A 26,645-nucleotide genomic window follows, 5' to 3' on the forward strand; every position below is an offset into this window, starting at 1 on the left:
CATGCACGTGTGTTGTATATTGTGCTGCCGTTTGTATGAAATTATTCATGTCTCAACTGCTGTGTTGTAGAAAACTGTTGCAGCTTTGTGTTTAACTTGCTTGGTCAGATGCACTGTGGTGACGCTGGGTAGATGGCAGGGGGGGGGGACGCTGTCAGTGGCCGAGCACGGGGTGAGCTAAGAAGTTCCAATCACTCTCATAACGGAAGGGGCGTGTTTGCGCAAGTCAACTGCATCTAATTACTCGCTAATAATACGAGCGGGGGGTTAATGATCGTGTACCAAAGGGACACAAGTCACATGCGGAAGGGATGCGTAGCTACCCCTGTGTGTAGTGTGTTTCTTCTGCTGAATATAAATGGATGTATGATCTGTTTGATTATCATTTGAGAAAGATCTGGCTTCAACTCAAGTAACTGAATCATTTCTTATTGCTATATTGGCACAATGTCTTGTCATTGACCGTAGATTGGGTGTGCTTGTGAGACTTTTTTTTTTCAGTAAACAATGTATCTACTAAGATGGAATTTTACACCCCGTTCCTGCATTTTTTCCGTGTCTTAGTTAGTCATTCCATCTTTCAATAATCCATTTTGATATCCATTTCCCTCTTGTCATTCGTGGTAGGGCAAGTCATCAATGTTCCGAAATCCTGACATCAAGCCTTTTTATTAGACTCGAACAAATCCTAGCACACATATACCATTTGTATTAAGACAACTGTGGGATGAGCCTTGAACATGGGTGGCCTAGGCGCACACCCATGCATCTAGCCAACTGATCACCCTTGGTTCTGTATAATTAAGGAATTATGAGATCACTATGTACAAACATATCTGTTATAGCAGAACCTCTGCATCTGAGCAACTCATGATTATATGCTTTTTCTGATATATGCATAGTTATGTAATTTACATGAATGATTACTTGTATTGTTGTACTACTACAGGTTTTGAAATAACAATGATATCTCCTTGTTTGAGTAACTTTAAGGTTTGGGTTTTGTATACTTATATTATCTTCAATCTGCAGGCGCTAATTGCCAGAAAGACAAAAGGTGGCAGAAAAGTATGCAGAAATTTAGTAGAGGATTGCACTATCTGGAGCAGAAAAGAACACACTACCGAGCAAGATCCTTATGTAACATATGTTGACGGAGAAAGACAGTTCCAAAAGGCAGCCGAAGATTTCTAATAAAATGTTTCTTGCCTAGTATAGAGCCCTGGCAGATTCAAACTATTACAGGTATGGCAAACATTGTTGTTTCTTTATTTTGTCCTACTTATGCATGTTTCTTGTTAACTGACTCCATTTGATATATCTAGTATTACGAAGGAGGCGAAGGCTAGCAAGCTAAAACTTACAGCGGAGTATCTTAAGTAGGCCTGGCTTACCATTGGCTTCAAATACTTCATCCTTGACCTCCTCCCTCACTGTTGTGACATTGCGTCGAGTTCACGGTGCGAAGGCATTGAATTCCTTCTTCGACTCTGTGGTTTTAGGTAAGTTTCTGGTTCCTGTCCTTAAGCTTTTAAACCATTGAGTGGTACTGAAGGCTCTGTTCTCGGTTATGTTTGATGGCCTATAGAGAGTAATTAGAATATGTTTATCCCATTTGACTTCCAATAGTTAAAAGCTTTTACTTTGCAACCACTATTTAGGTTGGTGTGGATGCCCGGATGGCCTCCTTTTCAATTTTCTAATAGTAATGCACTTTAGTAAGATGTCCATTCCATTTCCTTGTTACTTGTGTACATATATATTTCGTAATAATATCATCTGGAGCACCAACATATAGCTCTAAGTCACGTTTGATGGTTCAGAATGAATATGTATTGTCAGTTGTGTTGTTGGCCTATAGAGAGTAATATGTATATTGATCTTAAGCATTGTGTGTCATACTATTGTTGTGGCATGTGCCTCTTGTATTACTTCCTATAAATGTTGCAAGAGTACCCGGCCATGCAAGGGGTCTGAGAGGGGCAAAACAATCTGGTGCGTCCGTTTTACATGTACAGTAAATTTTGGATCCCACTTTCTACCTCAGCCGTTCGATGCAGTGAAAATTTTCTCACTCGGTCAGCTTCTGAAAGAGTCAATGACGCGTAGGACCGGCTACGTGCGGGGCCCGACGATGAGAGGGAGGCATGCCCACTCGCTCGGTCGCCTTCATTCTCCTCTCCATGGTGAAACCCTAGATCGCCCCTTCCTCGCTACCCAATCCCCGACCCTCATTTCCTCCCCCAATCCCCGTTTACCCTCTCCTTCCTCCAACCGAATGGCGGCGCTGCGCCATCTCTTCTCCTCTTCCCGCACTGCCTCTCTGCGGGATGGAGCCGAGCGAGCACGGCCACGGTGGTGGCGGTCAGGAGGAGGTGGTGCAGGAGACCGCACGGAGGCAGGCGTCGGCCTGGATAGTAGTGGCGGCGTGCCGTCTTGAGAAGCCCGTCCATAGCCGGCGGGGCTCGAGATCAAGGCGATGCACGGGAGCACACGGAGGCAGCGGCGTCGCGGAGAGTGGTGGCGGCACGCCACCTTGAGAATTTCCTCCACAGCCGGTGGGGCTTGAGATCTCTGGCCCGCTGGACGAGGAGGGGAGGAGCACCGCCGCCTCGCGTTGCTCGTCGACTTCTGCCGCACGGTTGCGAGGCACAACGAGCGCCAGGTATGGATCCTTTGTCGGGATGAAAAGGGGCGGCGTGGGGAAGCAGGTAGGAGGAGGCGCGACGGGTTGGTGCAGCGGACGGCGAACGGTGGTTGCGCGGGGCGACGGCAACCACTGTTGGTGGACGACGGCGGCCTCAGGTGGTGACCGGTGGCTGGGCAACGCCGCCGCCACCGAGCTGCAGGTGGCTGAGCGCGAGAGCTCCCAGCCGAGGAAGACCACGCGACGGCGGGTCAGCAGGACCACGGAGTTCAGCACCCTCACCGTCAGCAGCCCACACCCATCGTAGGTCCTCTCGTGCTTTCTCCTCATCCTTGTCCTCGTCCAACCTCTCTACATGGTTTGCTTCAAGCAGAGAAAGCAAGAGGAGAGGTGGATTCATGCACTCCACAGCCCGAGGGGAGGAGGCCCGAGGGGAGGAGGCCGGCGATAAATGAATTCATGAGCGTCCAACCAATCTGCTGTGGTCTCAAATTTAATAACCTTTGCATTGAAGGGAAGCTATTCCAAGTGCTAAATAGTGTTACTTGCGAATAGAAAACAAGGGACGATATATTATCTGTAGTGTTGCAAGTTGGAATGGCAAACTGTACTGAAGTAGTTTCTGCACTGTATATTTCTTTGCCTCCCACAGTTCCTTCCCACTGAATATGGGTAGCCAATTTCCCTATTTCTAAGAGTTAAGTTTGGAGCATGTTATGTTATGTGAAGTTTGTCTATATATGTGCAGGTTAAATACTCTTAAATTGCTTTTAAACTTCTACCCAAGTATCTGTATGTTTATTTTATTTGCTGCAAGACGTTAGAGCTCACTGAAAATATTTGTTCTCACCTACAGCAATGTGTTTCAGCCAAATTTGGAATTATTTTATTATTGGGTGTTCTCATCCGCATATATTGAAGTACCGAGAAACAAGAAGCAGGTCGTTGGCTTTTATTGACTTTCATCTGCATATACTGAAGTAAGGGGAAACAAGAAGAAGTGCAAGTTTGGGTACTTATTTTTCCATGAAGGTTAAATAATCAGAGGATGTACACTATCTACGTCGTTAGTTGCTGATTTATGTTTCTCCATACATTAGATGGCTGTGTTTTTCCCTTCTAGAAATAGACAATGACTTTAGTTTGGCTGACTGAAATATGTAGTAGGTGCCAGACCAAAAGGTGTTGTGAGGCTTTGTTGATGGTTTAGACTTCTCCATTGGAAATAATGGAGAGGATTATCACATGAGGCCTTTCTCCTACCCTCGTGCTCCCTGGTCAGCATTTTAAAATCGCTTTGTTTTGGCTCGCCCAAACTTTCTTGTGTAGCTCCCCTGCTGCTTATTGGGGGTCTGCAGAAGGAAAATATGCACAAAGAAATCTAACCTAAACAAACAAGTGAATTAAACTTGTGTAATAGATTAAGTTGTGTATCTATGTTTTCACTTCAGATAGAAGATAACACCTTCAGAAATCACCCGAGCTACTATAGATTTGTAAAGTGGTAGAAGCTCATGCACGTTGCTGCAGTTTGTTAGCTGGGAACCACAACCTCGATGTGAGTATCGTTGTTATGGAAGATAGAACATAATAGATTTGAAAACTATCCCAGGTAATGTGTTTCTAAAGTAGCAGTATCTTGTGCAGATAGCTACGGTGTGTTGGTTGAACACTTATGTTTCTATTTTATTATGTGCTTACCAAATTCAATAATTTTTAGTTTTGGAGTCGAAGTAGAGGATACTTGAAATCTTGTTAAGTCAAATGCATGCCCTTATAGCAAGGTTAATAGTCCTCACTTTTTTTAGTCAGTATATATGTTCTATTTTCTCAGCTGTGTATTTGATTATAGTTCTTTTTGTATTTGTTTGATAGGCTTAATGTCGCAGAACTGGTGGTAATGATGTATAGTGATCTTGGTATGCAAGTATAATTAGGACCACGTGGTGTGGCCTTCATGCATTTGTTTTTTTTCTTCTTAGTGATGATTCTGGTGCATTCTTAATGAAGGAAATGACACTACTTCATATGTACTTATTGAATGTGCTGATGGCACCCCGAAAAACATGATATTTATACACATTTATTTCTCTTTGCTATGAACAAATGGTTGGATGCAACAAATATAACTCCTGTGTTGTACATATGTTATCTGTAGACCGTTGCTTGAAAGCTTTTATTTTCTTTCAACAAGATTGCTTATACAAACTTAAGAGCTGCCTCGGGAATAGAGCCCAAATAAGCTCTTTGTGACCCTTCTTGCTTCGCTTTTCTTATCTTTTCCCGTAAAGTCCATCTATCATGTTTACAAGTTATTTTTCAGGACATAAACAATCTATGATATTAATTTGGTTTTTTTTGTACATTGACCCGACATAGAAAACAGAAGTGGGCTAATGTGCACGTAGACACACATAATTCTTGGACAACTAAATAGACATCAGTCAAGTAAAACTAATGTTTGTATCTTCTTTTAAAAACATTGCCTATACAGGGCTCTCAAAGATCTACTGAATTCCAGGACAACTAAACAGACATCAGTAGCATAAAACTTATAGTTACAATACTATCTTGCATTTGCCTGTGCGCCGGGCGCACCGGGTCATCTAGTTATTGTAATGGATGCCAGATGCAAGCAGCAAACTGTCTTTGCAAACTCAAGTGTGTAGCTACTGTTATCTTGTTTCTGCATTATTTCGTTCTAATTGCGTGGATGATATGATCATTTTGTTTTGTGTTTCACAAGTTGTCTCGACAATGCTTAATTTGTGAGAATGATGAATGCAATTTGATAAATCAAGTGTAGATTTGAAGTATATCGACATGAAACCAGAGCAGACTATTCTTCAGTTAACTTTACTCTTCAAGTTGTGCTTTCCTGATTAATGATTTGGTAGTTTGGTGAGCTCATATCAACCTATTTTTCCACCGTTCGCTTGTTTTTAGATGAGTCGCAACTTCTGCATCGACATTGTCCTTCTTTATTTAGCTATCATTCTTATTGTTGAAAAAGCTGATAGCCGATGCTTTGCCATATGGTATTTCTTGAGAAATTTTGGCATGTAATCTCTAGACATATCTAGAGTGGGAAATCAGTTTTCTTTCTCTTATTTGAGCTTGAAATTTGGATTTTATTATTATCGTTGGGCTACTTGAATATTCAGTATATAGGGGCTACTATTTTGTCAGAGTTAAACAACATATATAGGTTTCTTCGTATGGAACTGGAAATGGGATTCTTTTGGTTGTTCAGGGACTTGGATGTATTGTGACTATTTCTTCTCTTGGCCACTAGAACTGCATGCAATTTGGCATACACTTGTAGAAATGGAGATTGGAAGGCATCACTGAACACAAACACCACTTTTAGAATTATGGTCAGTTATCCATATGCACTCCTCAAGTCCTCAGCTCACTTTTAAATATCATGCACAAGAATATGTTCCAAAAAATGTATGTGCAGATATCCATTTCTGGTGTCCAAATTCTTATTAGACCTTTCTGAACATTTGTATTTGTCTAACTTAATAATACATCGTCACCAATAGTCAAGAACTTTTTCCTGGCAAGTTTTCTATAATCGGTTGTTTTGTTCTAGGAGTAATCATGAATGATTAGCTGATGCGGAAGTTATTTGTTTGGTTTAGCTGTGGTTCTTAGCCCTCCCTCTCTTCTATATATATGTTTTCTGATGTCGGCTTAACTTCATAATTGAAGCCGTGGAAACGCTATGCATTCAAATAATCAAATAAGTTCTGTTATCTCATGTCATGACATGAATAGCATGGCACAGGGAATGATAACGAGTTATTTCGTCGTCCATGCTCGCAAAATTGCATGCCTTTGTGCTAACAATTTTGACATACCTATCCTGGTTGATATAACTAGCCATTTTAGACTTCAGCAACCCACGTACTTGTAGGAATGCATTAACATTTACATCTAGATGTGGGGACCTTTTTATATCCCATATAGTTGGGGTACTGATCTAGTGAGCATAAATGACTTTATATTCCACATCATTATTTACGGAGTATCCTTGACACACGATTCTGTCTGCATTGTTGTTAACTTTTTAGCTACCTTTGCAGGCTTCCACTTCTTCCGCTCTCGCTGCCGTGCGATGGCGGCAACCATGGCTTCTTCTTCGACTCCGTGGTTTTGGTGAGTCTCTAGTTCTCCCCTTGTCTACTGTACTTGGTCATTACAGAAAATGTCCATTGGGTCGCGGTTGTGATGGATCAAATAATATTAGCTTTGTGACTTCTGTTTTGCATAAGCCGTAGATGCAATGATATTGCTTCTGCTATTTTCACTTGAATTGAATTGGTGGAATGTGACGTTTGCTTTGTTGATTAAATGAATGAAACTGGTAAAGCTTTCCATAAATTGCTATCCTCTCATCTATTTGCAAACGGATAGTCAATTTGCAGAGCAAAGAGGGGTATGGTATAGTGGATATTCTTTCCATTGAAGGTTGGCGATAACAATATGCAGTTCTCTGTGCCATGCAGATTTTCTCTGCTGTCACGGCTTCAAACAGTCTTTGCCACATCACAAATCTGTAGAATTGTTGGTTGCCTGTTTTGCTGTCATTACCAGATCTTCGTTTGTTTCCTCTTAGTTGCATGTAGTTATTTTTGTGAGTATAGTTTTGGAACATCATATATTAGCTTAACTGATGAACCGATTAGATGTACGAAGTTACCTCGTGAGCTGAAAGTTTCTGAGGCATATATTCCGCCCGCCCAAGCCAATCTTCCTTCATTTGCAGATGATATGTTCAGTGACCATATCTCTAAGCACACACTCCATGTACATTTATGTACTGTCATTAGCTGATCCGTTCTTTGTTTCTTCAAGTTGCTAGTTATGATGTACGTTTTTTACATGTAATGGATTAGATGGAATGGTGGTGCAATTAGATGCGCGAGGTCACCTAGTGAGCTAAAACATTAAGAGCCATGTATTTTTTTTGACCCAGCCAATCTTGTAATCAGTACTACCCCCTCCGTCCCCGGAAACATGTTGGATCGTCCATTTTGCAAAAATCCCCTCTAGTTTGAACCAAATAAACCTGCAGTAATGTACCACTTGGATCATCCTCTCCTCCTTCCTGAGCACTCCCATCGCCGCATGCTCCCTCCCGTCGATGTTTGCTCCGCCACGCCCTCACCAGCCACCACGCCCTTGCCTGCACCGCCTGCTCCACCGCTCCCTCTCCAGCCTACTTCCTTCCTCCTTGTCTCTCCGCCTTCCTTCCTCCGCTAACCATAAGCCAAGGAGGAGGAAAGAAATCCCCTTTTCTCCAAAGCGCGTGAATTTGCCGGCTTCGGCGGCAGTGCTCCGCACCTTCCTCAGCGCCGCCCTCCTGTGGGAAGAGTCGCTGCTTGGAGGAGGGTCTCCCCGTCCTAGGTCGCCATATGTGCCACCTGCGAGACCCCAGGAAAAGCGGTGCACCTCCACTGTTCCTCTTCAGTTTCCTATGTCCTTGCTTTTATGCTTCAGCTACAACACCCAATCAAGCCGACCACCGCAACAACAGTGTCGCTAAGATGCGGGCCGTGCAGTACGATGCCTGCAAAGATGCGGGCCGTGCAGTACGACGCCTGCAGCGAAGGCGCTGCCGGCTACAAGGTAAGAAGAGTGTGTACCGCTGCTCTGTTTAGTTTTGAGGATGTTATGGCTGGTATTTAAATCAATTCCCATAAATTCTTTCTTCTGACTTGGAGCTCTGGCTTACTGAATTCTTGAATAAATCTATTGAAAAATTGTTGGATGCGGGCTCATTGTGCATATTTTTTGGATGTTCATAGGCTTTATATTTCATTTTGTTGTACAGGAGAAGACCAAAAGCAAGGAGTGCTGTTGTGTATCTGCAAAGAAGCAGAAGGTTTCTTGTAGTTTAGCCAGAGCTGTAGCGTCAAAAGAACCTCCAGCGTATTACTTTTGAATGTACCCATCCTCTTTTTAGTCTTTTAGCATATTCTTTGCTTGGCTTCTTATTTTTCCTAAATTGAGCATATTTCTTCAAATCAGCCCAATTCTAGGGCATAAGAACTTGGTTGGAAATCTGGTTCTTTTTGTGGGGGTGATTGATTGTTTCTGTGGGTTTGATGTTGGTACTGCGAGTGAAATTTGGGGGTTCATAGTTAGAGAAGTTATGTCTTAGAATCTGCTCTCTGTTTTTTCCCTGAATATTTCAAATCGGGGAATTAATGAGTTTCAAAGGTAGTTCTGTGGTTGTTCAGCGACTCTGTCTGTTTGTGCATCTCCATTAAATGTTGTGTTCAGTTTAGTGTGCTTAGGCCTTTTTTTACGATGTTAGGATTGACCTATGTATGGTGAATTGGTGATTCTATTGTAAAATAAATGATCCGATGTGTGCCTTTGGTCAAAAGAATCTTCTAATTTTACCTTTTCTTGTTGCGTTTCCTAATCCGGTTGTGAGCAATAAGGGCATCATGACCAGCGCATTTGCAATTGACCAGGCAAATGGTTTAGATGGTCACTTGATCCGGTTGTGAGCAATAAGGGCATCATGCCCGGTGCATTTGCAATTGACCAGGCAAATGGTTTAGATGGTCACTTGTACCAACAGACAAAGAAAAAAAAGGATAAACAGGGAGTTGGAGGAATGTGCCATTTGACCTATGCATTGGACTTGCTCCATTTTATTTTTTGTTCCTTTCTTTAGTCAATTATGCATGAACAGAAATCTGACATAAATATAGTCCCCAAAATGAAATTTACTTTGTTTCATGCTTGTTCAATACCTTTCCCGAATATAGCATGTCAGTTCTTCAAACACTTTCTTGTGTTTGTACGTGTATATGATTGAGTGATGGCTTAACTGTTGAGTTGTAGACTTCCAGTAATGATTTATTCCAACATGACCTGAATTGTTGTTGACTTCTGTAATCGGTAAAACCCACAAAGGTACTTAAGATTGTCTTGATTTTGTAAAACTGTTCTCTATTTAAGAATGTCTTGATTTAGATCAACTGTGTTCTTTTTCAAGAGTATGAGTTTGTCTAAATGGTCAAAAAAATTTACATATGTAAAGCCATACTCATTTTCTGAAACTTAACATCTGGCCATTTCTGCATCTCCAGATGAGAGTGTGGTTGCTCTTGCAAATGGATGCCCTCACCTTCATTCTATGGGTATGTACTACTGCTAGAACATCCCAGACTGGGCCATGTGCTAGCTTGCAGAAAATAGCCGCTTCTGGAGCATGGCCATTAGCTGGGCCACAGAGAGTGGAAACAGGCATATCTGAGGACAAGGATGGGCTCTTGAACCTGAACATCATCCAGTTCACCGCAGGCGGTGTGCGACTCTTTCCTAGTACTCCACGCGTGCCTTGATAGGCATTTAGTAATCATGATCAGCTGCCTCAGCCTAACCGCTATCCACTGCGCATGGGAGTAGCAAGTAATAGTGAACCTTTGAACCATTTATATGTTTTCTATGCCATGTTGTGATGAATTTACAATAAGCTGTTTCTTATGTTGTATCTATATAGCTACTCAAGGATAACATAGGCCTGACCACATTTCTTTTCCTCCTATAACAAAAGTACTAATCAATGTTTCAATGAGAATTATTTGTAGCTAGATCAATTGCTTTCTTATGCCTTGCAACATTTTTAGGTACTGCCTGTGCTATTGCTTATCGAAAGATTGTTTCTAGCTTTATCAGTTCCTTGTTTTAATAAGAATTTGGAATCAGACCGTTTTTATTCCTTTAACTTTTGCTCCAGAGTACATTTGGATCACCTCAGGTGGTGGAAACACATACCGCTTCCTTTTTTCCTTTGTGTTTTTGAATTTCAGAGGAGAAGTGGACATTGAGGTGGCCAGGAGGTAGCCATGACCACTGGATCGAGCAGGCCAGCAACGGTGGCCTTCTTCTTCGACGTTGTGGTTTTAGGTGCTTTTCTTATTCCTTTCCTTTCTCTTCTACTTGCTCTGTGATACCAGGACCAATGAGCTGATGACATAATGGTTGTGGTTTAGTGGTGATTGTTGCTTAGGATCTCGTCATGATACTAGTACCGTAAATACTTCTACTTATTGTACTTTCTGAATATGAAATGATCTGTCGGTTTTTTGTTTCAACCATTTGCACTCCGGGAATTTTATAAATTTATATGATAAAATATCGCATTTTTAGGAACCACACATTAGCGCTCTTAGTTGGTTATTAGTCTGCTATGGTATATTGATGTTGTGCATCGGATGATTCCAGGTGATCGCAGTAGGTTTAAATTTGTTACCATCTATGTGTAAGTAAAAGAACTACTATTCCTGGAGTTGTGGGTTACTTGGTGGTAGTGATGGTGTATTTATTTGCGGATTTTATAGTGGTATTTAACTACTGCTGATGTGTGTTAGATTGTTGTTTGGTTGGATCACAATAGTGATCGTTTTCTTATTATTTAATCTTTATCTTCTTTTTGTTTATACAAACTTCTACTCTGGAAGTCGAAGATCTTTGCCTCTTGATTAAAAAGAAGCCAGTCTAGAGTCTTTAATATGTTTGTTAGGTTCATGGTACATGCCTGGAGATAACCTAAGCTTTGCTCCATTTTTTATCTGGTAGTAGTATATCTGATGCTTGCCAGCTGTGTGTTGTTTTTCCTGATGCTAGGTAGCTTATGCGCATGTGATTTCCAAATTTGATTTGTTTTTCATGTAGCTAGCTAGCTGGTGTGCATCCTAGCTACCTAGTGTTGTCCATGGTTGTCGACTTAATTTTGTTGCATTGTTTCATCTTATATTTTTCTTTCCCTGACCAATTTGGCATTTCTGTATGTGCTGTTGCAACCTGGTATTTGAACCTGTAGTGATTTGAGAAATTTTGATACGTTCTTTAAGCGAGTGTAGTATCACCACCGTTTGGATATTTATCCAGTCTTGAAATATGAAGATGAAGAATTGGAAACACATAGGTAGGTCTACCCAATCTCTAGTTTCTTGTGCTGTTTGTGATCATACTATTTATGATAATCTATCATTTATTTGAAAGTATTTTTCGAGTGAATGTGTTGTTCTCGCAATTGCAAGTCATGGGCTTGTGTTGGTGACATGCACTTTATTGATGTATAATGGTTCCGATCTTTCTTTGGAGTCTAGTTGACCATGTCCTAATCCAGTCTAGGTGTCATTTTATTGATTTGTTAGGTCTAAGTACTAGTAGTGCATCCATCTGTTGTAGGTTCTAGACCCGATTCCCTTAAATTGGTACTACCTCTGTCCTGAAATATCATACATTTTTGGTAGTATCGAACAAGTTCTTAATAATGAGTCCTTTTTACTTGTTACAAACAACATCTTGATCTGTTATTCTCAGCAGGGATGATGTATAGTGTTGATGGCTGGGACGGAGGTGGGAGGCGGATGCCACCCTTTGTACCTACAATTGCGACTGAGAAGTGCAAGAGGGGCAAGGAAGGTGCCACAACATCCGAGTCGCTGCGTGAGCATCCGAGGTGGATGTATTTGTAGTCCTCGTGCACGTCCGCAATAGGATGTATCGCTAATCGAGTTGTTGTTGCGTCTGTGCTTGTGTTATGAACTATAGGGAATTTTCTTTTATGAATTGCTGCCACTGATTATATATCAGTAATATAGCGGATGATGTATCACTTATGCTGAAGTAATAAAATATGCCCGGCTGGTTTTCCATTGAAAAAATGGCCGTGTGTTCTTGCGTTGTGTTAAGCTCCATGTGCAGTAACTTTGGATCCATTCTTGACCTTAATTTGTTTGTGTTCTTAGTTGCTGATTAATTATTTGAGATAACAAAAATCAGTGTAGTTTCTCCCTAGCCTGCTGATTGACATGCAGAGTAAATATATTCTAATACGTACCACAAATAGAGATTGCGATTTTCCCCCGCCTGAAGCGATAAAATTAAAAGGTGGCGAAAGTAAATATTTTCCAATTTCTTCAAAATGATATAATGAAAAGGTGAAGAAAGAAAAGATTTGCCAATCCATACGATGATTTTATAGTTTTGTGCGCGCAACATAACATATGTAGTCGAACCAATTTGTAGCATCAACCCACATAAAAGGGTGTAGGTAGGTTGAATTATATGGTGTGAGTGTCTCTCAATCTGGATAATGTGCCATCGTCCGACTCTTAAGTTGCCTACAGTTGGAGAAATGAGGCGCCTCCAATTATACGGTGCAAGCAAGTCACGTAACTAATGCCTCGGGCCATGAGCTTTGTTTGGTTTCCCTATACCAACTGCAAACTCAGCAATCCGGTACACTATTCATCTAAACCGTCCATGCTTTTAATCAATCACCGTAAGAATCACCTCATCCTCCTTTCTTCAGCATCCTCAGCTCTATATATACAAGTGACTCGTCACACACCGCGTGTGGATTGCGCGTGTGACTATGACTTAGATGACCTGTTGGTGGATAGATTTCTTAATTTCTGCTCGTATGATGAAGTAGGTGTAAAAGTTAGTTATTTTACGTAGTGATTCACTAATTTGCACCAGTTTAGAAGTATTGCAGTTCGAAAATATGTTTTATGGTAAGCCAGCTATGATTTAGAAATAACACTAGCTAGCTTTCTCGAACGAAACTAGTTTAGCGCGTGTGTTGCTTTATATAATGGACGAGATGTACGTGATGCTAGACTAGTGCAGCGCGTGTGTTGCCTGGTAGGAAAATAATAGTACGATACGATCTGTTTGAAAAACAAAATAGTACGACACGATCACACGCGGCCACACGGGAGTATAGAAAAGGAAGACATATCGAGAATGGGACGGTGCCGTGCAGATCTGAATACATACTTAATGATCTGGAGAGATTAACACATATATAATTTGCACGCGCATGGAAATAAAATAGCGTGGATCGCTAGCTAGGCTAATCTGTACGAAATGAAAAAATGCAAAAAAGAAAGACCGGCATAAAACAGAAAAATAAAGCTAGAAGTCTGGATTAAAAATTGTTCAACATAGGAATCTCATGGAACGAGAATTTGTCGTCCGGAAAAAACAAATATTGTTCAACATCGTAGACGGTGGGGAACATGAGCCTGAACGGAGGGAAACAACTTCCTAGACGGAGGGGAACAACATTGTAGACGGTGGGAACAGGAGCCTGGACGAAGGGGAACAACTGCCTAGACGGTGGGGAACAGGAGCCTGGACGGAGGGGAACAACTGCCTAGACGGAGGGGAACAACATCGTAGACGGTGGGGAACAGGAGCCTGGACGGAGGGGAACAACTGCCTAGACGGAGGGGAACAACATCGTCGGCGGCAGAGGGAGGGAGATCGACTCGCCGGTGAATGGCTCCACGACCTTGATGACACCGTGCGCGGAGTCGCGGAAGCAAAGCAGGCCCCTGCACGTGCCAATCATCTCCGCGGACTGATCGACAGTGAACCTGGCCGTGACCCTCCATTGCTCGTCGAAGAGGAAGCCGCCACCGTTGAGCGACTCGTGGGCACCGTCGGCTGGTCTGCTTCCGGGATAGAACACGATGGTGTGGGTCGGTGCGCGCGGCCCGTGGACCTGGTGCGCGTCGATGAAGCTCGGATCGGAGATGATGTCGCGCCACTCCTTGCATCCGCGGCGGACGCGGCGGAGGTCGCTGGCCGGGAGGCGGAGGAGGATGACAGCGAGGACGTCTGACGGGAGCTGCGCGATGCTGGCGGCATCGGCATCGGTGGCCGTTTTCTGAGTCTTGGAACCCTTCATGGCTGCATCTGGTGAACCTGAACCGATGGAGTGCTTGCCTTGCCTGATCCATTGCTGAGAATATGTATGCGTGAGAGAGACGGTTTCCAGTCGGAGTAAAAGTCGGGATCGGCCCGCTATTGTACGTAGCTGGTTTAGCTTTCGCGGTGAACACCTACTATAACTCACGATTGCTGCAATGTCTAGTCACGATTCGATACAGAACCACGCGATGGCAATGGGTCCAATTGCTGCTACCGCCGCGCGCCTCTCGGGAGACATCCTTGCCAGCATCCTGCTCCGCCTCCCGGCCAGCGACCTCCGCCGCTTCCGTCGCGTCTGCAAGGAGTGGCGCGACGTCATCACGGATCCAATTTTCATAGAAGCGCACCAGGTCCAAGGACCACGCGCCCCAAACCACACCATCGTGTACGTCTCCTCCTCCAAGAAGCACACCGGCCGTGGGTTCCTCTTCGACGAGCACTGGCGACTCACGGCGACGTTCGCTGCCGGCGAGTCAGAGAACATGATAGACACCTGCAACGGCCTGCTCTGCTTCCTAGATGTCGACCAGAGCGGCATCAGCGTCGCGGATCCCTTCACCGGCGAGTCGTTCGTGCTGCCCCTGCCTCCAACGGCGAGACGGCGCGAGGTCGACGCATACTGCTTCGGCTTCGACACCAACACGAGGCGATACAAGATTATTCACCAGGGCGAGGGTTTGTACATTGCCGGGAAGAAAGCGCTGCTTCACGTGTACACGGTCGGGGTAGGCGAAAAGTGGAGGAGCTTGCAGGTCGCCGGCGTAAAGCCCGGCAACTCCTGCGGCAGACCCGTGTGCGCCGGCCGGGCAGTGTACTGGTGCGTGACAGAGACGGACGGGCTGTGCAAGTTCGCTCGCTTTGATCTTGCCACTGAAGAGTTCACAACGCATTTTATTCAGATGAGCCAGCAAGTCAGCCTAATTGATTCAGACGCATGGGCGTTTCTAGCGGCCGATACGTGGCTGGGGGTGCTCAAAGCATTGTTCGTCCGAGAAGGCGACTGCTTGGTGTACAAGTACACTTTGAAGCTACCACACTGGTGTATGCCGATCAAGTCACAAGCCCTGCAACGGGGGCACCTGCTATTGCAGGACTATGTGGACGGTGGCCTGTACGCTCACCCGATTGAGCCCAATGGTCATGATCTAGGCTCTGGGAAACTACTGTTGAAGAAGGGCAACAAGGAAGAGGAGGATGATGATGATGAGCTTGTGACTGGCTGCAATACACCAAGGTTGTTCGTCCCAATCTTGTTTAACCAGGAGCCGTCAGCCATAGAAACGCGAGTCCCACACAAGAAAGCTAGAGTAAGAACGTTTGGCTACGCCCCGCCGGTGTCTCCTGCTCCCTTAGCACATTACTTTGGTAACCTTTGAAGGTTACACACAATTTAGGCAAAAATCAATGGTTCATTGTCTGACGCATGACGCAGTACTTGTATCATGTAATTGCAGAGCAAGATTGTGTAATGATTAGCAACCATGACTATTGCAAATACATACTGCTGCTACTATTGAGCAACACGGCAACAGACACACACTTAACAGCTTTCTGATGACAATTTTGTTTGTCAAACTAACTTGCATCAACAGATGAAAAGAACTATGAAGTTCATTGCAACAGTAGTTCGTGGGCGCAGCAAATTTTGTGCTTATCTCAATATTTTAATGTACCTATGCAGCATGTTTTCATCTAAATCACTCGATTTGAACGTCAATGCAGTCATGATTCATGGAATGACTTTTTTCAACCATGCAACAATTTCTATAACCTATGTATGTTGTTCACATTCATGACTATGTAAATTCCTGTCAAGTTATTCAAGCACAGGGTACATTCTCCATTCAATCTTTCGGATGTGCCATGTTTTTCGGCAGGAATGTCGCTTCAGAGAAGCTACCGAATGCATAGAATCATGTTTTCCATCATGGATGGCATGTTTCATCATTTATGTATGCAGTTCTCCACAAAGGACTTCCCCGGCCTGCGCCGTTAAGTGTGAAGCCTAAGTGTAGAACTAAATTACATACATGATTTTATGTCAGGTTTATTTTTCAATGCTAGAGGATTAGGTGAGAAAGAAAAGGAGATTTCATTAGGGAAAATCTCCATGAATTTAAACTAGATTTTGTCTGCATTCAAGAAATAAAAAAGAGCTATTTGCTGGATAGTTGGCTAGATGGCTTGACTGGTAGAACTAAATTTATTTCGTGTTGGGAACCTGCCATAGGGGTTTCTGGTGGAATTGTCATGGGAGTTAAAGAAGAAAAATATGATGTAAATATTTGTACTACTGGCTAATATATGACCAGAATGATTCATATGGATAAAATATGTGGTTTTAAGTGAAATCTAGTAAATGTTCCTGGTGCTGCCAATTACAAGGACAAAGGTGTTTTTCTTACTGAACTTATTACATGTTAGAAAGAGGTAACCTACCTTTTTGGGTAGGAGGAGATATTAACATTATCAGGAAATCTTCTGGCAGAAAGAAGAAGAGCTTGACGAAATGGACCTTTTATTTCAACGCAATTTTAGAACAATGGGGTTTAAAAGCGCTAGGACTTTCTAGCAGGAATTTTACTTTGTTCAATAATAAGCAAATGGCTAACATATCAGCTAGATAATAATTTATTGAAACATTAGTGAAGCTACCAAATTAGGACTTCTCATATGCAGGGTAGAAGAAGCTTAGGATTGCAAGATAAAACACAAACGAATATTAGCATCAATCATCAGAGGCATCTTGCTCCAAAATGTGCACACAGGATTCTGTGCTGGCTACATCAATCAAACTTCTATATCCGTGATGATATTTACCATCACATACACCCAAAATATCGTTACTAAGTGCTAAATTACACATGCTAGTTCTGAATTGGAAACCTGCAGATAGTACCTCTCGCAATACTTGTACCAGATGGATCCAGGGCATATTTGATGGACCATGTAGTTTGGTGCGTCAGAGTTTGCACAGATCATGGAGAGGCGTGCCTATGTACATTGCAAAGGGAGTAGGTGACACCGTTGGGATATATGCAAACGTGCTTAGATCGCACTGTTCGTGCGGGAGTCGTCCTACCTCGAACTTGCTCGGCCAGTGCCGACCCCGAACTGGGACAAACTGGTTTCTCTCGGCAGGATCCTCTTCCTTGGTGCCTATCTCAATCAGTTGCTTCGGTCCAAAATTGAACCACACGTAGAGATCACTCATGCTGCTCCCATTAATCTTTTGCACTATTTACCCATATTGATGCTTGGTTTTACTTGCAATATTCATTCACATAACTGAAAGACACATTTATCTAGAAGATGTAGTACATTGGTACAAACACAATACAATTACATTGATACAAATGGCAGACTCGTATTCTTGTCCTTGTTCATCTCTCAACTTTGGTACAAACACAACTGAATTCTGCCACTCTCTTCTAAAAAGAGCATCTCCACCATAATTTAACTGAATTTTCTCTGCAACAAGATCTTCTTCCCAGCTGCATGTGCCGTCAATTGCATGCCCATCAGCCTCCTGCTCCGCTCGTCGCCCAGCGGCCGCCATGCCGCTCGTCGCCCAGCGGCCTCCGCCCCGCTCACTGCCCATCGATGCTGCTCATCGCCCAGCAGCCGCCGTGCCATTCGTCGCCCAGCCCGCGCTGCTAGTTTGCTCCTTTTGTGCAAGTTAGTTTATCCTGGGTGCTAATACCTCTAAAATATTCCATGGAAAACATGATTCTATGTATTTAGTAGCTTCTCTGAAGCGACATTCCTGCCTGAAAACATGGCACATCCGCAAGATTGAATGGAGAATGTAGCTTATATTAAACAAAACGTTTCGTTGCAGTAATATGCGCATATCAGCTAGATAATAATTTATTGAAACACAAACGAATATTAGCATCAATCATCGGGGCATCTTGCTCGAAAATGTGCACACAGGATTCTGTGTGTTGGCTACATCAATCAAACTTCTATATCTGTGATATTTACCATCACATACTCCCAAAATATCATTACTAAGTGCTAAATTACACACGCTAGTTCTGAAATGAAAACCCCAGATAGTACCTCTCACAAAACTTGTACGAGATGGATCCAGGGCATATTTGATGGACCGTGTAGTTTGGTGCATTAGAGTTTGCACAGATCTTGAAGAGGTGTGCCTAGGTACATTTCAAAGGGAGTAGGTGACACCGTTGGGATGTATGCAAACGTGCTTAGATCGCATTGTTCGTGCGGGAGTCGTCCGACCTCGAACTTGCTCGGCCAGTGCCGACCCCGAACTGGGACAAACTGGTTTCTCTCGGCAGGATCCTCTTCCTTGGTGCCAATCTCAATGAGTTGCTTCGGTCCGAAGTTGAACCACACGTAGAGATCACTCATGCTGCTCCCATTAATCTTTTGGGCGCGCAGAGCTCCATCCTTCTCCTGCAGCAGCATGCGACCCCGCTGCAGGGTGTGTGGGCCCGCGAGACGCCGCCCGTACGCGTCGACAGGCGAGTGCGTCGCGGGGACGTAGACGGCGTGCGGCACGGCGGTGACGTTGCGCGGCCAGCAGCCGTCCTCCCACTCACCGAACCACTTGATTCCGATGATGCATTGCCACGTCAACCAGTGCGCGGGAAGGCAAGATATCGCTCCCTCCGGCCTCCGGGCATCGACCTGGCCCCGGACCGACGTGATGTTCTCGGTGGCCAGATCGAAGCGCACGTTCGTGATTGCCCCGTCTGCCGCCGCCTTGCTGTGCCAGTACACGGCTCCGTCGCCGCACGCCGGGAAGTCGTAGGATAGGCCGTGCACCGCGCAGGAGAAGGACACGGTCCTCCAGTCCGTGTCCACTCCGACCGTGAACACCTGCGCGCAGCTCTTGGTCTTGGATGTCGGTCACGGTGTTGGCGGCGGCGTCGAAGTCGACGTATACGATCTTGAATCGCCTCGTAGTAGCAGCGTCGAAGCCGAAGCAGTAGGCGCGGGCGCTGCATCGTCGCTGGGTCTCCCCGAGGAAGAGCCACCCATAGCCGAGCCTGTCCATAACCAAGGAACGCACGCACGCATTGAATCTAGCTGATGATCAATTCTGCACGGGTCGGTCGCTGCCAGCCTGGCTCAGTTCACGGCCGGTCTCTTTTCTCTCGCTCTCCCATCATTGTTTCTTTTTTTTTTCTTCACCGGATCCATCGACTTGAGGTCAGCTAGCTGCGCGCGCGCGCGGGGCCTGGAAGGATCCTTTTCTGTTTCGCAAAAAAAAAAAGGAAGGATCATTTTCTCGCTCCACACAACACCGTCGGAAATTCATCAGCACGTTCGCTTTTTTCACCCGCACGGTCGCCCCTCCTTCGCCAAAATTAATTAACACCAAATTAATCAATCCATTCAAGGGAGAGATCGACTGTTTCTTTCTTTTTTTAAACCGGACCCATCAACTCCGAAACCCAGGCACACAAAGTCAGAAATCGTTAATTAGTTAATGGTGGTGATGATGGGTAGGCAAACGGCGGCGGATCAGGAGTCCAACCGTTCCGTTTAATTAATGCACACCCAGATAGATCATCGTTTAACCTAGGTCGCAAATTTAACCTATATAATTTAAATTATATAATACAAAAATTATATCATTAGAAAATAGAACATCTGAACTTTCTAATGATATAATTTTTATAACATATAACTAATGGTAACTTGATCAAATTTGCGACCTAGGGGTACGCGCGTGCCTTATAAACTGTGAGAGAGGGAGTAGTATAGCAGCGAAGCTCACGTACATGCATGTACAAGCCTTGCCGCAAAAATCATGCAATCTCACGGCGTGTACATGTACATGTACATGTACTCATGTAGTACGACATGTACACATCATATATATGGATCATACCGGCCACCTCTAGTCCGCTCGTCCTCTTCTCTCCTTTTGCGGCGGCTGCCCATCTCCCTACCATCTCTATCGGCCAACATGTTGCTTCACTCGATCACCTTCTTTGTCGTTCCAACGGCAGGAGGGAGGAAGAGCCTTCGTTCCTCCGTTCTGTAGTTAGGGTTAGGGTCTGTCTGATGTGATGCGTTGTTAGGATGGTGGGAGCGGCATCCAAACAAATATATATATGCCTTAACTCTAATCCCACACCGGCGGCGACCTTCACGGCAACGTCTTGGAGTTGATGACAACCTGTGCTCGTCGATTATTTAGATGGGCAGCTTGGTCTTCTCTCCGTTCTTCAGATCTAGCGAGATCTATTTCTCTACATGTCCCCTATAGCTTATGTCGTTATCCGACTTCGTCGATGTGATGAGGTGGATCTTGGTTCAAGGAAGTGATGTTGCACTTCTCGTCAGGTGAGAAGTAGGACGTCGACGCTGTCATATAGTGTTCTTCATTCATTGTCGGGGAAGCGGTGTCAAGGGTGGGAGATGAGGCGACTGTACGATGGATTTTATGCATGTGTGTGTTCAGCGAGCGAGCTCGATGAAAAACGAGGTAGCTTGCAGATGGTCCAACACCAACCTGCATGGAAACATCGGAATGAACACAAGATGCGACTCTGATGTTGACGTTGATAGATGTACTACACCGGCAAGGGCGACAAATCACCCACCCAAGCAGACACGTCACTCTCTCTCTCCCTCTCTCCCTCTCTCTGTGTCTCTCTTCACCAGCGAGCATGGTGGTGGCGACAGGATGTGCAACCGCGGATTAATTAACCCGGTGTGTGGCTTGGCGTGAGAGAGCGGAAGGTTCTCTTTGTGAAGAGGAGGAGATGTGTGGTAGGTGTGCATCATGCATGTACTACTAAGGATGGGGCCATGTAGCATGGCCTTTTGGCCATGTTTAGTGAGCGAGCTCGATGAATAACGAGGTTGATTGCAGATGCCCCAACACCAACATGCATGGCATCGGCACGTTGAATATGAGAGGCGACTCTGATGCCATCGTTTATGAGTTGTACTACATCTGGCAAGGGTGGCAAACCACTCAACTAAGCAGCACGTCACCGACGAGCATGGTAGTGGCGATGAGCTGCGCACCTTGCAGATTAATTAACACGACGACGGTGGCGTGTGCCTTGGCATGAGAGAGCGGAACGTTCACTTTGTCAAGAGGAGGAGATACATAGGTGTGCATTATGCATGTACAATACTACTAAGGATGGGGTCATGGGGCCATGTAGCCTAGCACAAGTTGCACACTAAATTTGGTAGGAGTATCAAAATAAACGGAAAGATTCTCAGAATTTTTGCACCAGAACTAAAACACAGCCTCCTCGAATTAAGACAAACCAACATTGAAGAATTGAAGAAAAAGAAAACGAAACGGTTCCTCCAACCTCACATCCGGCAAGGGCGGCAAATCACTCACCTAAGCTTCCTTCACAAATCTCACATCCTGGGCATATAAGCATTTTCCTAGTACCGCGCGCACACACGCACGCACACACCGTTGATGATGCCGGTGAGGTTGTAGGTGCAGGAGGGGGACGTCGCTATTCACGACATCGAGCTGGCGTGGGGGACATGCATCCTCCAATAGCGATGTTGCACTTCTCATCATGCGAGAAGTAGGATGTCGACGCTATCATACATTGTCCTTCATCAATTGTCGAGGAAGCGGTGCCGAGGGTGGGAGACGGGGCGGTTGTCCGATGAACTTATGCCAGTGTGTGTGTCCAGCGAGCGAGCTGGATGAATAATGGGGTCATGTACACATGGAGGAGTCGAGCATGGCCTTTTGGTTTGCACGTAGTAGTACAAGTTAGCACACTAAATTTGGTAGGTGTATCAAAATTAAAGAAAATACTACTAGTTCCCATATTTTTTTGGGCCAGAATTAAAGCACAGCTAGCCTCCTCGTAATAAAGCAAACCAGGCATTGAAAAGAATTGAGGAAAAAAAAGGAGAAGAGGGAACGGACGCCTCACTTAACGCCCTCGCCCTCACTTGTCGATCCCCATTTTCTTGGCCACCCACCACTGCTCCTCCAACCTCCGCCGCCGCACCTCCGGCTACTCCCCCGCCTGATTTCCTCGCCACCGCACCCCACGTCTGCAATCACGACCCCTAGCAGGCCGGCATCGACGACGACGGGGCCCGGCCTCGCGCGGAATTCTATCGGTCGTCGACCAGGACCCGCGGCGGCCTTGCTCGCCGGAGCGCGCGGGGGTCGGTATCACGACGCGCGGTGCTCCGTCGAGCTCGTCTGCCGGCATATGCGTCCGCGCGGCGACAGCGCTGCTCCGGGTGTTCGATTCCCACGCCGTCACCCACCCTTGGCGTTCGCCACCGATGGATGGCGGCTGCTGAGGCGCGCTCGCTCGACGTGCCCCTGGCGGCGCCATTCACCCACCTGCGACGCTTTCAACCACCGCCGCTGTCGGCAGTACGCTCTTCCCGGCACACCCGTATCAAGAGGCTCAAGGGATGAGTTTTCCATCATAGTACGTACTCCGCTTCTTCCCCCAATTCAGTTACTCCTTCAACATCAACTTTCTCTTCTGCTCCGTCACCGCTATGGTAATCGCGGTCCTCCTATTCCTGCCAGCTCGACTAGGTATTGACCTGTTCAGGTGCTCCCTCAAGTTGGTCATGCTCCAGCCTTGCTAGCTCCACTTTTACCCATGGCAATAGTAAAGCACAGCGAAATTGTATGTTACTTTCCTGATGCCGTGGTGTTTCAGTTTTATTACTAACGACATGGTGAGGTGAATAAGCAAGTTATTTCTACTTAAGAAAGGAACCTGCTATCAAATACTTGCATCTAGGTAAAGCCGTAAAGCAAACCTGCTAACAATAGTTACACTGAAGTCCTAGTAATCTGCAAGCAACAATGTTGTCAACAGCGAACCATTAATAATTTGTCAACATTATGTATTTTCGGTATTTTTGGGATGTCCCGTTCGAGGCGAAACCAATCTGTTTAGTGTTTACAAGCATGTTAGATTCTCCGTATACAAACAATGTTGTCTGCATACTTTGTTTGCACAAATGTGTCCCTGTCCACTCACTAATACTGTGGTGTACGGCCTTCGATTTTATTTGGATGGTTTCTGGATGTAGTAAGAATCTCCAATCTGAAATAAATTGGTTTTTAGTATAACTGACTCTGCAGTGTAATTTCGTTGCATTGTAACTCCCCACCCGCCGCTGCACCTCCGGCTCCTCCCCGGCTTATTTCCTCGCCATCGTGCCCAGGACCCGCGGCGGCCTTACTCGCCGGAGCGCGCGGGGGTCAGTAACACGCCGCGCGGTGCTCCGTCGAGCTCGTCTGCCGGCGGCCGCGTCCGCGCGGCAATGGGGTTCAGGCCATCGGGACGGGACGGCGCGGCTCCGGGCGTTCGATTCCCACGCCGTACGTCACCCACCCTTGGCGTGCGCCACTCATGGATGGCGGCTGCTGAGGCGCGCCCGCTCGACGTGTTCCCTTCATCCACCGGCGGCGGTTTAAACCAACCGTCGCCTGCACCTTCTTCCCAGCACCCATATCTACTATCTAGAGCCTCAAGGTCCGAGTTTTGCATCATATTCCGCTTCTTTCCCCAATTCAATTACTTCAACATGAACTTTTTTCTTCTGCTTTTTGTCACTGCTATGGTCATCACGGTCCTATTCCTGCTAGCTCCACTAGGTAGACGTGCTGAGGTGCTCCCTCAAGTTGGTCATGTTCCAGCCTTGCTTGCTCCACTTTTACCCATGTCAATAGTAAAGCACGGCAAAATTGTATGTTATTTTCCTGATGTGTGGTGTTTCAGCTTTATTATTATTAACGACATGGTGAGGTGAATGAGCAAGTTATTTCTTCTTAAGAAAGGAACCTGCTATCAGTACTTACATCTAGGTAAAGCCGTAAAGGAAATGAACTAGTGATAAGCTACTGAAAATTCATGTGCACTGAAAAATTCTAGTAATCTGCAAGCAACAACATTTGTCAACATTGAACTATACGTATGTATTTTCGGTATGTCCCGTTTGAGGCGAAACCAACACGCATGTTAGATTCTCCGTATACAAACAATCTTGTGTGTATACTTTGGTTGCACAAATGTGTCCCTGTACACTCATTAATACTGTGGTGTATGGCCTTGGATTTTATTTGGATGGTTTCTGGATGTAGTAAGAATATGCAATCTGCATGGGCATTACTAAATTGCTTTTCGGTATAACTGACTTTGGAGTGTAATTTCGTTGCATCGTAATTGTATCTATTTTAAATGACTAGAACAAAAAACATTTCTTAAGTATTGGTATGGGCCTTCTGCATGGTCATGGTCAGGAAGTTGAGGTTTAGAGTTTGCCACTGGTAGTAATGTTTGCTTCAGCTTTAATCTTAACTTTGGGGGATTGTTATTTTAATTGATTGTTTTGCTTATCCATCTTTTGCAGGGCAGCAGCTGGATGTGCAGCTGGCCAGGCCACGCCTGGCTGTCGATGGTTTTGGCTCTAGAGGTGCTGCTGTTGTGCTGTCCGCGGTCTGCCCTTGATGTCGTGTGATGGTGACAAGTTCATCTCGGCAACAGTGGACTCTTCTACGCATCCATGGTATAGGTGAGCCATTGTCCCCATCCTCTAATGATGGGAAGCTACAGTTTGCTGAACTTCTTATTTTAGGATAATGGAAGTCTGGATCAGCCATACATATTTCCCTGATTGAGCTATTTGTCTGTATGCTAAAATTTGTTGAAGACATGATAAACTGATATTGTCCATTATTTCTCCTTTGAGCATGGATTCTTGACTCCTTCCTGATTGTTGTTCTAAAATTGGATGCCATGCTATAATCATCAAGGAAATAGGCTGTAGTATTCATATTATGTTTATTCACTTTTGTTGTTGAATGCAATAGCATCTAATATAGAGCTTTATCTAATCAATCTGGAATTGGCCAAATATCCAACGTTGGCAAACATGCTTATCTAATTAATGAACACATAGAGTAGAATGGTTAAAAGCATCAGGTGGTAATTGGATGCTAATCCTCTGTACTCAGAAGTTGCTAAACTGATATATATTATGCACATTTATTTTCTAGTAGAGTGGATTGTCTGTTCCTCTAATAATCTCGTTTGTTATTCAGTAGCTGATATAGTTAACTTTCGAGTGCTCTTGTTATATATGCACTGGACAGTAAACAATTTTTTCTATTGTAGGACCAAGTGTTGCTGCATGGATGCTAATACCCTCGTTTTGTACGACGCTCAAAGGGGAACAAAGAGGGGATGCTCCACCTCAAAGGACACTAAACACAAAAGGCCAACCCCTGAAAAGGTCCATTTTTTACATGGACTGCCTTGTGCTCCACCATAGTTTCCATGTTCGATCCAGAAACGTGTTATAGATAGCAGCACTAGTTGACTTGTGAAAATCCTTGTGTTTTTCTGTAGAATCATGTGTTCATTAAATGAAGAAGTCTACCGATGATATCTGCCTGCCAATGCCTATCCACTAAGCGGGGCTGGCTCTGTTTCCTTCGGCGTGCTCGCCGGGAACAAGGTGCAGCTGGTTAGCCATCCCTCGTACCTTGTCTTCTGAGAGATTTTTTTTTTGAAAATTACTGCATTCAGCAGGTATTCATACAGACTTGATACAAACACAGAAATCTCGAGAAAGCTCGAGAAGATACAGGTGCACCAGAACACAAGGGAACCGCCGGCCTCGCCGGTGCTCGACGGGAGGGACGCGGTTGCCTCCGGTTACGCCTCTGGATGTACTGTAGCAAGAGTAGGAGGGGAAAGCGGAGCCTGCCGATGGAAGCAGCTTGACTGTCTTCGGAGAGATGTGTTGTAGGACGAACCCATCTTGCAGTAAGTTTCCCGGTTGTAGAAAAAAAAATCATCTTTCACTGTTTCACAATTTGGATCTTGAGTGTTGCCAGTAGCCTGGACAATCGAATGATATTGTGTAATCTGCTTGTTTGTCCAGGTTGAAGTGTTGATTTTCAATCATGATTGTTACTTTCATTCCCCTACACGTGTGTTGTATATTGTGGTGCCGTTTGTATGAGAGTATTCATGTCTCAACTGCTGTGTTGTAGAAAACTGTTTCAGCTTTGTGTTTAGCTTGCTTGGTCATATTATAATGTGTTCATATCCCACACTTGGAAAGTTTGGCTCGACAGAGAACTGAATCACTTTTTTTTCTTGCAGATGCTTGGCAACATACTAGTTTTTGCAAAGATTGTCTCACCAGGGGCAAGATATCATGTGTTCTGAAGATTCAAAATCATGCATGCATTTTTTAGATGCCTGCTAGGTATGTG

At 44.8% G+C, this 26,645-nt stretch overlaps 1 protein-coding gene and 3 non-coding genes across 13 annotated transcripts in view; all 4 read left to right on the top strand.

Annotated features, from left to right (window-relative positions):
* Window positions 1-7,079: 7,079 nt before the first annotated feature.
* Window positions 7,080-7,203, top strand: LOC124658520. The gene has a single exon (XR_006989249.1). It is a non-coding gene; the product is annotated as a small nucleolar RNA snoR86 (small nucleolar RNA).
* Window positions 7,204-7,261: 58 nt separating this feature from the next.
* LOC124652623 overlaps window positions 7,262-26,645 on the top strand; it is a 28,713-nt gene continuing 9,329 nt past the window's right edge. For 5 of the 10 annotated variants that reach the window (XR_006987721.1, XR_006987724.1, XR_006987722.1 and 2 more), the window contains exons 1-6: window positions 22,759-22,830; window positions 24,773-24,934; window positions 25,537-25,654; window positions 25,771-25,879; window positions 25,954-26,190; window positions 26,533-26,638. The gene's annotated coding sequence lies outside the window, so the exon portion shown is untranslated. Of the gene's footprint in view, window positions 7,463-22,758; window positions 22,831-24,017; window positions 24,024-24,772; window positions 24,935-25,536; window positions 25,655-25,770; window positions 25,889-25,950; window positions 26,191-26,532; window positions 26,639-26,645 lie in introns of those variants that run through there. The other 5 variants (XR_006987728.1, XR_006987727.1, XR_006987723.1 and 2 more) reach the window with 5 other exon arrangements.
* LOC124658547 lies at window positions 7,315-7,406 on the top strand. The gene has a single exon (XR_006989269.1). It is a non-coding gene; the product is annotated as a small nucleolar RNA Z266 (small nucleolar RNA).
* Window positions 7,546-7,637, top strand: LOC124658549. The gene has a single exon (XR_006989270.1). It is a non-coding gene; the product is annotated as a small nucleolar RNA Z266 (small nucleolar RNA).

This window comes from Lolium rigidum, chromosome 5 (assembly GCF_022539505.1).
Source record: "Lolium rigidum isolate FL_2022 chromosome 5, APGP_CSIRO_Lrig_0.1, whole genome shotgun sequence".
In the NCBI taxonomy this organism is placed as follows: Eukaryota; Viridiplantae; Streptophyta; class Magnoliopsida; order Poales; family Poaceae; genus Lolium; species Lolium rigidum.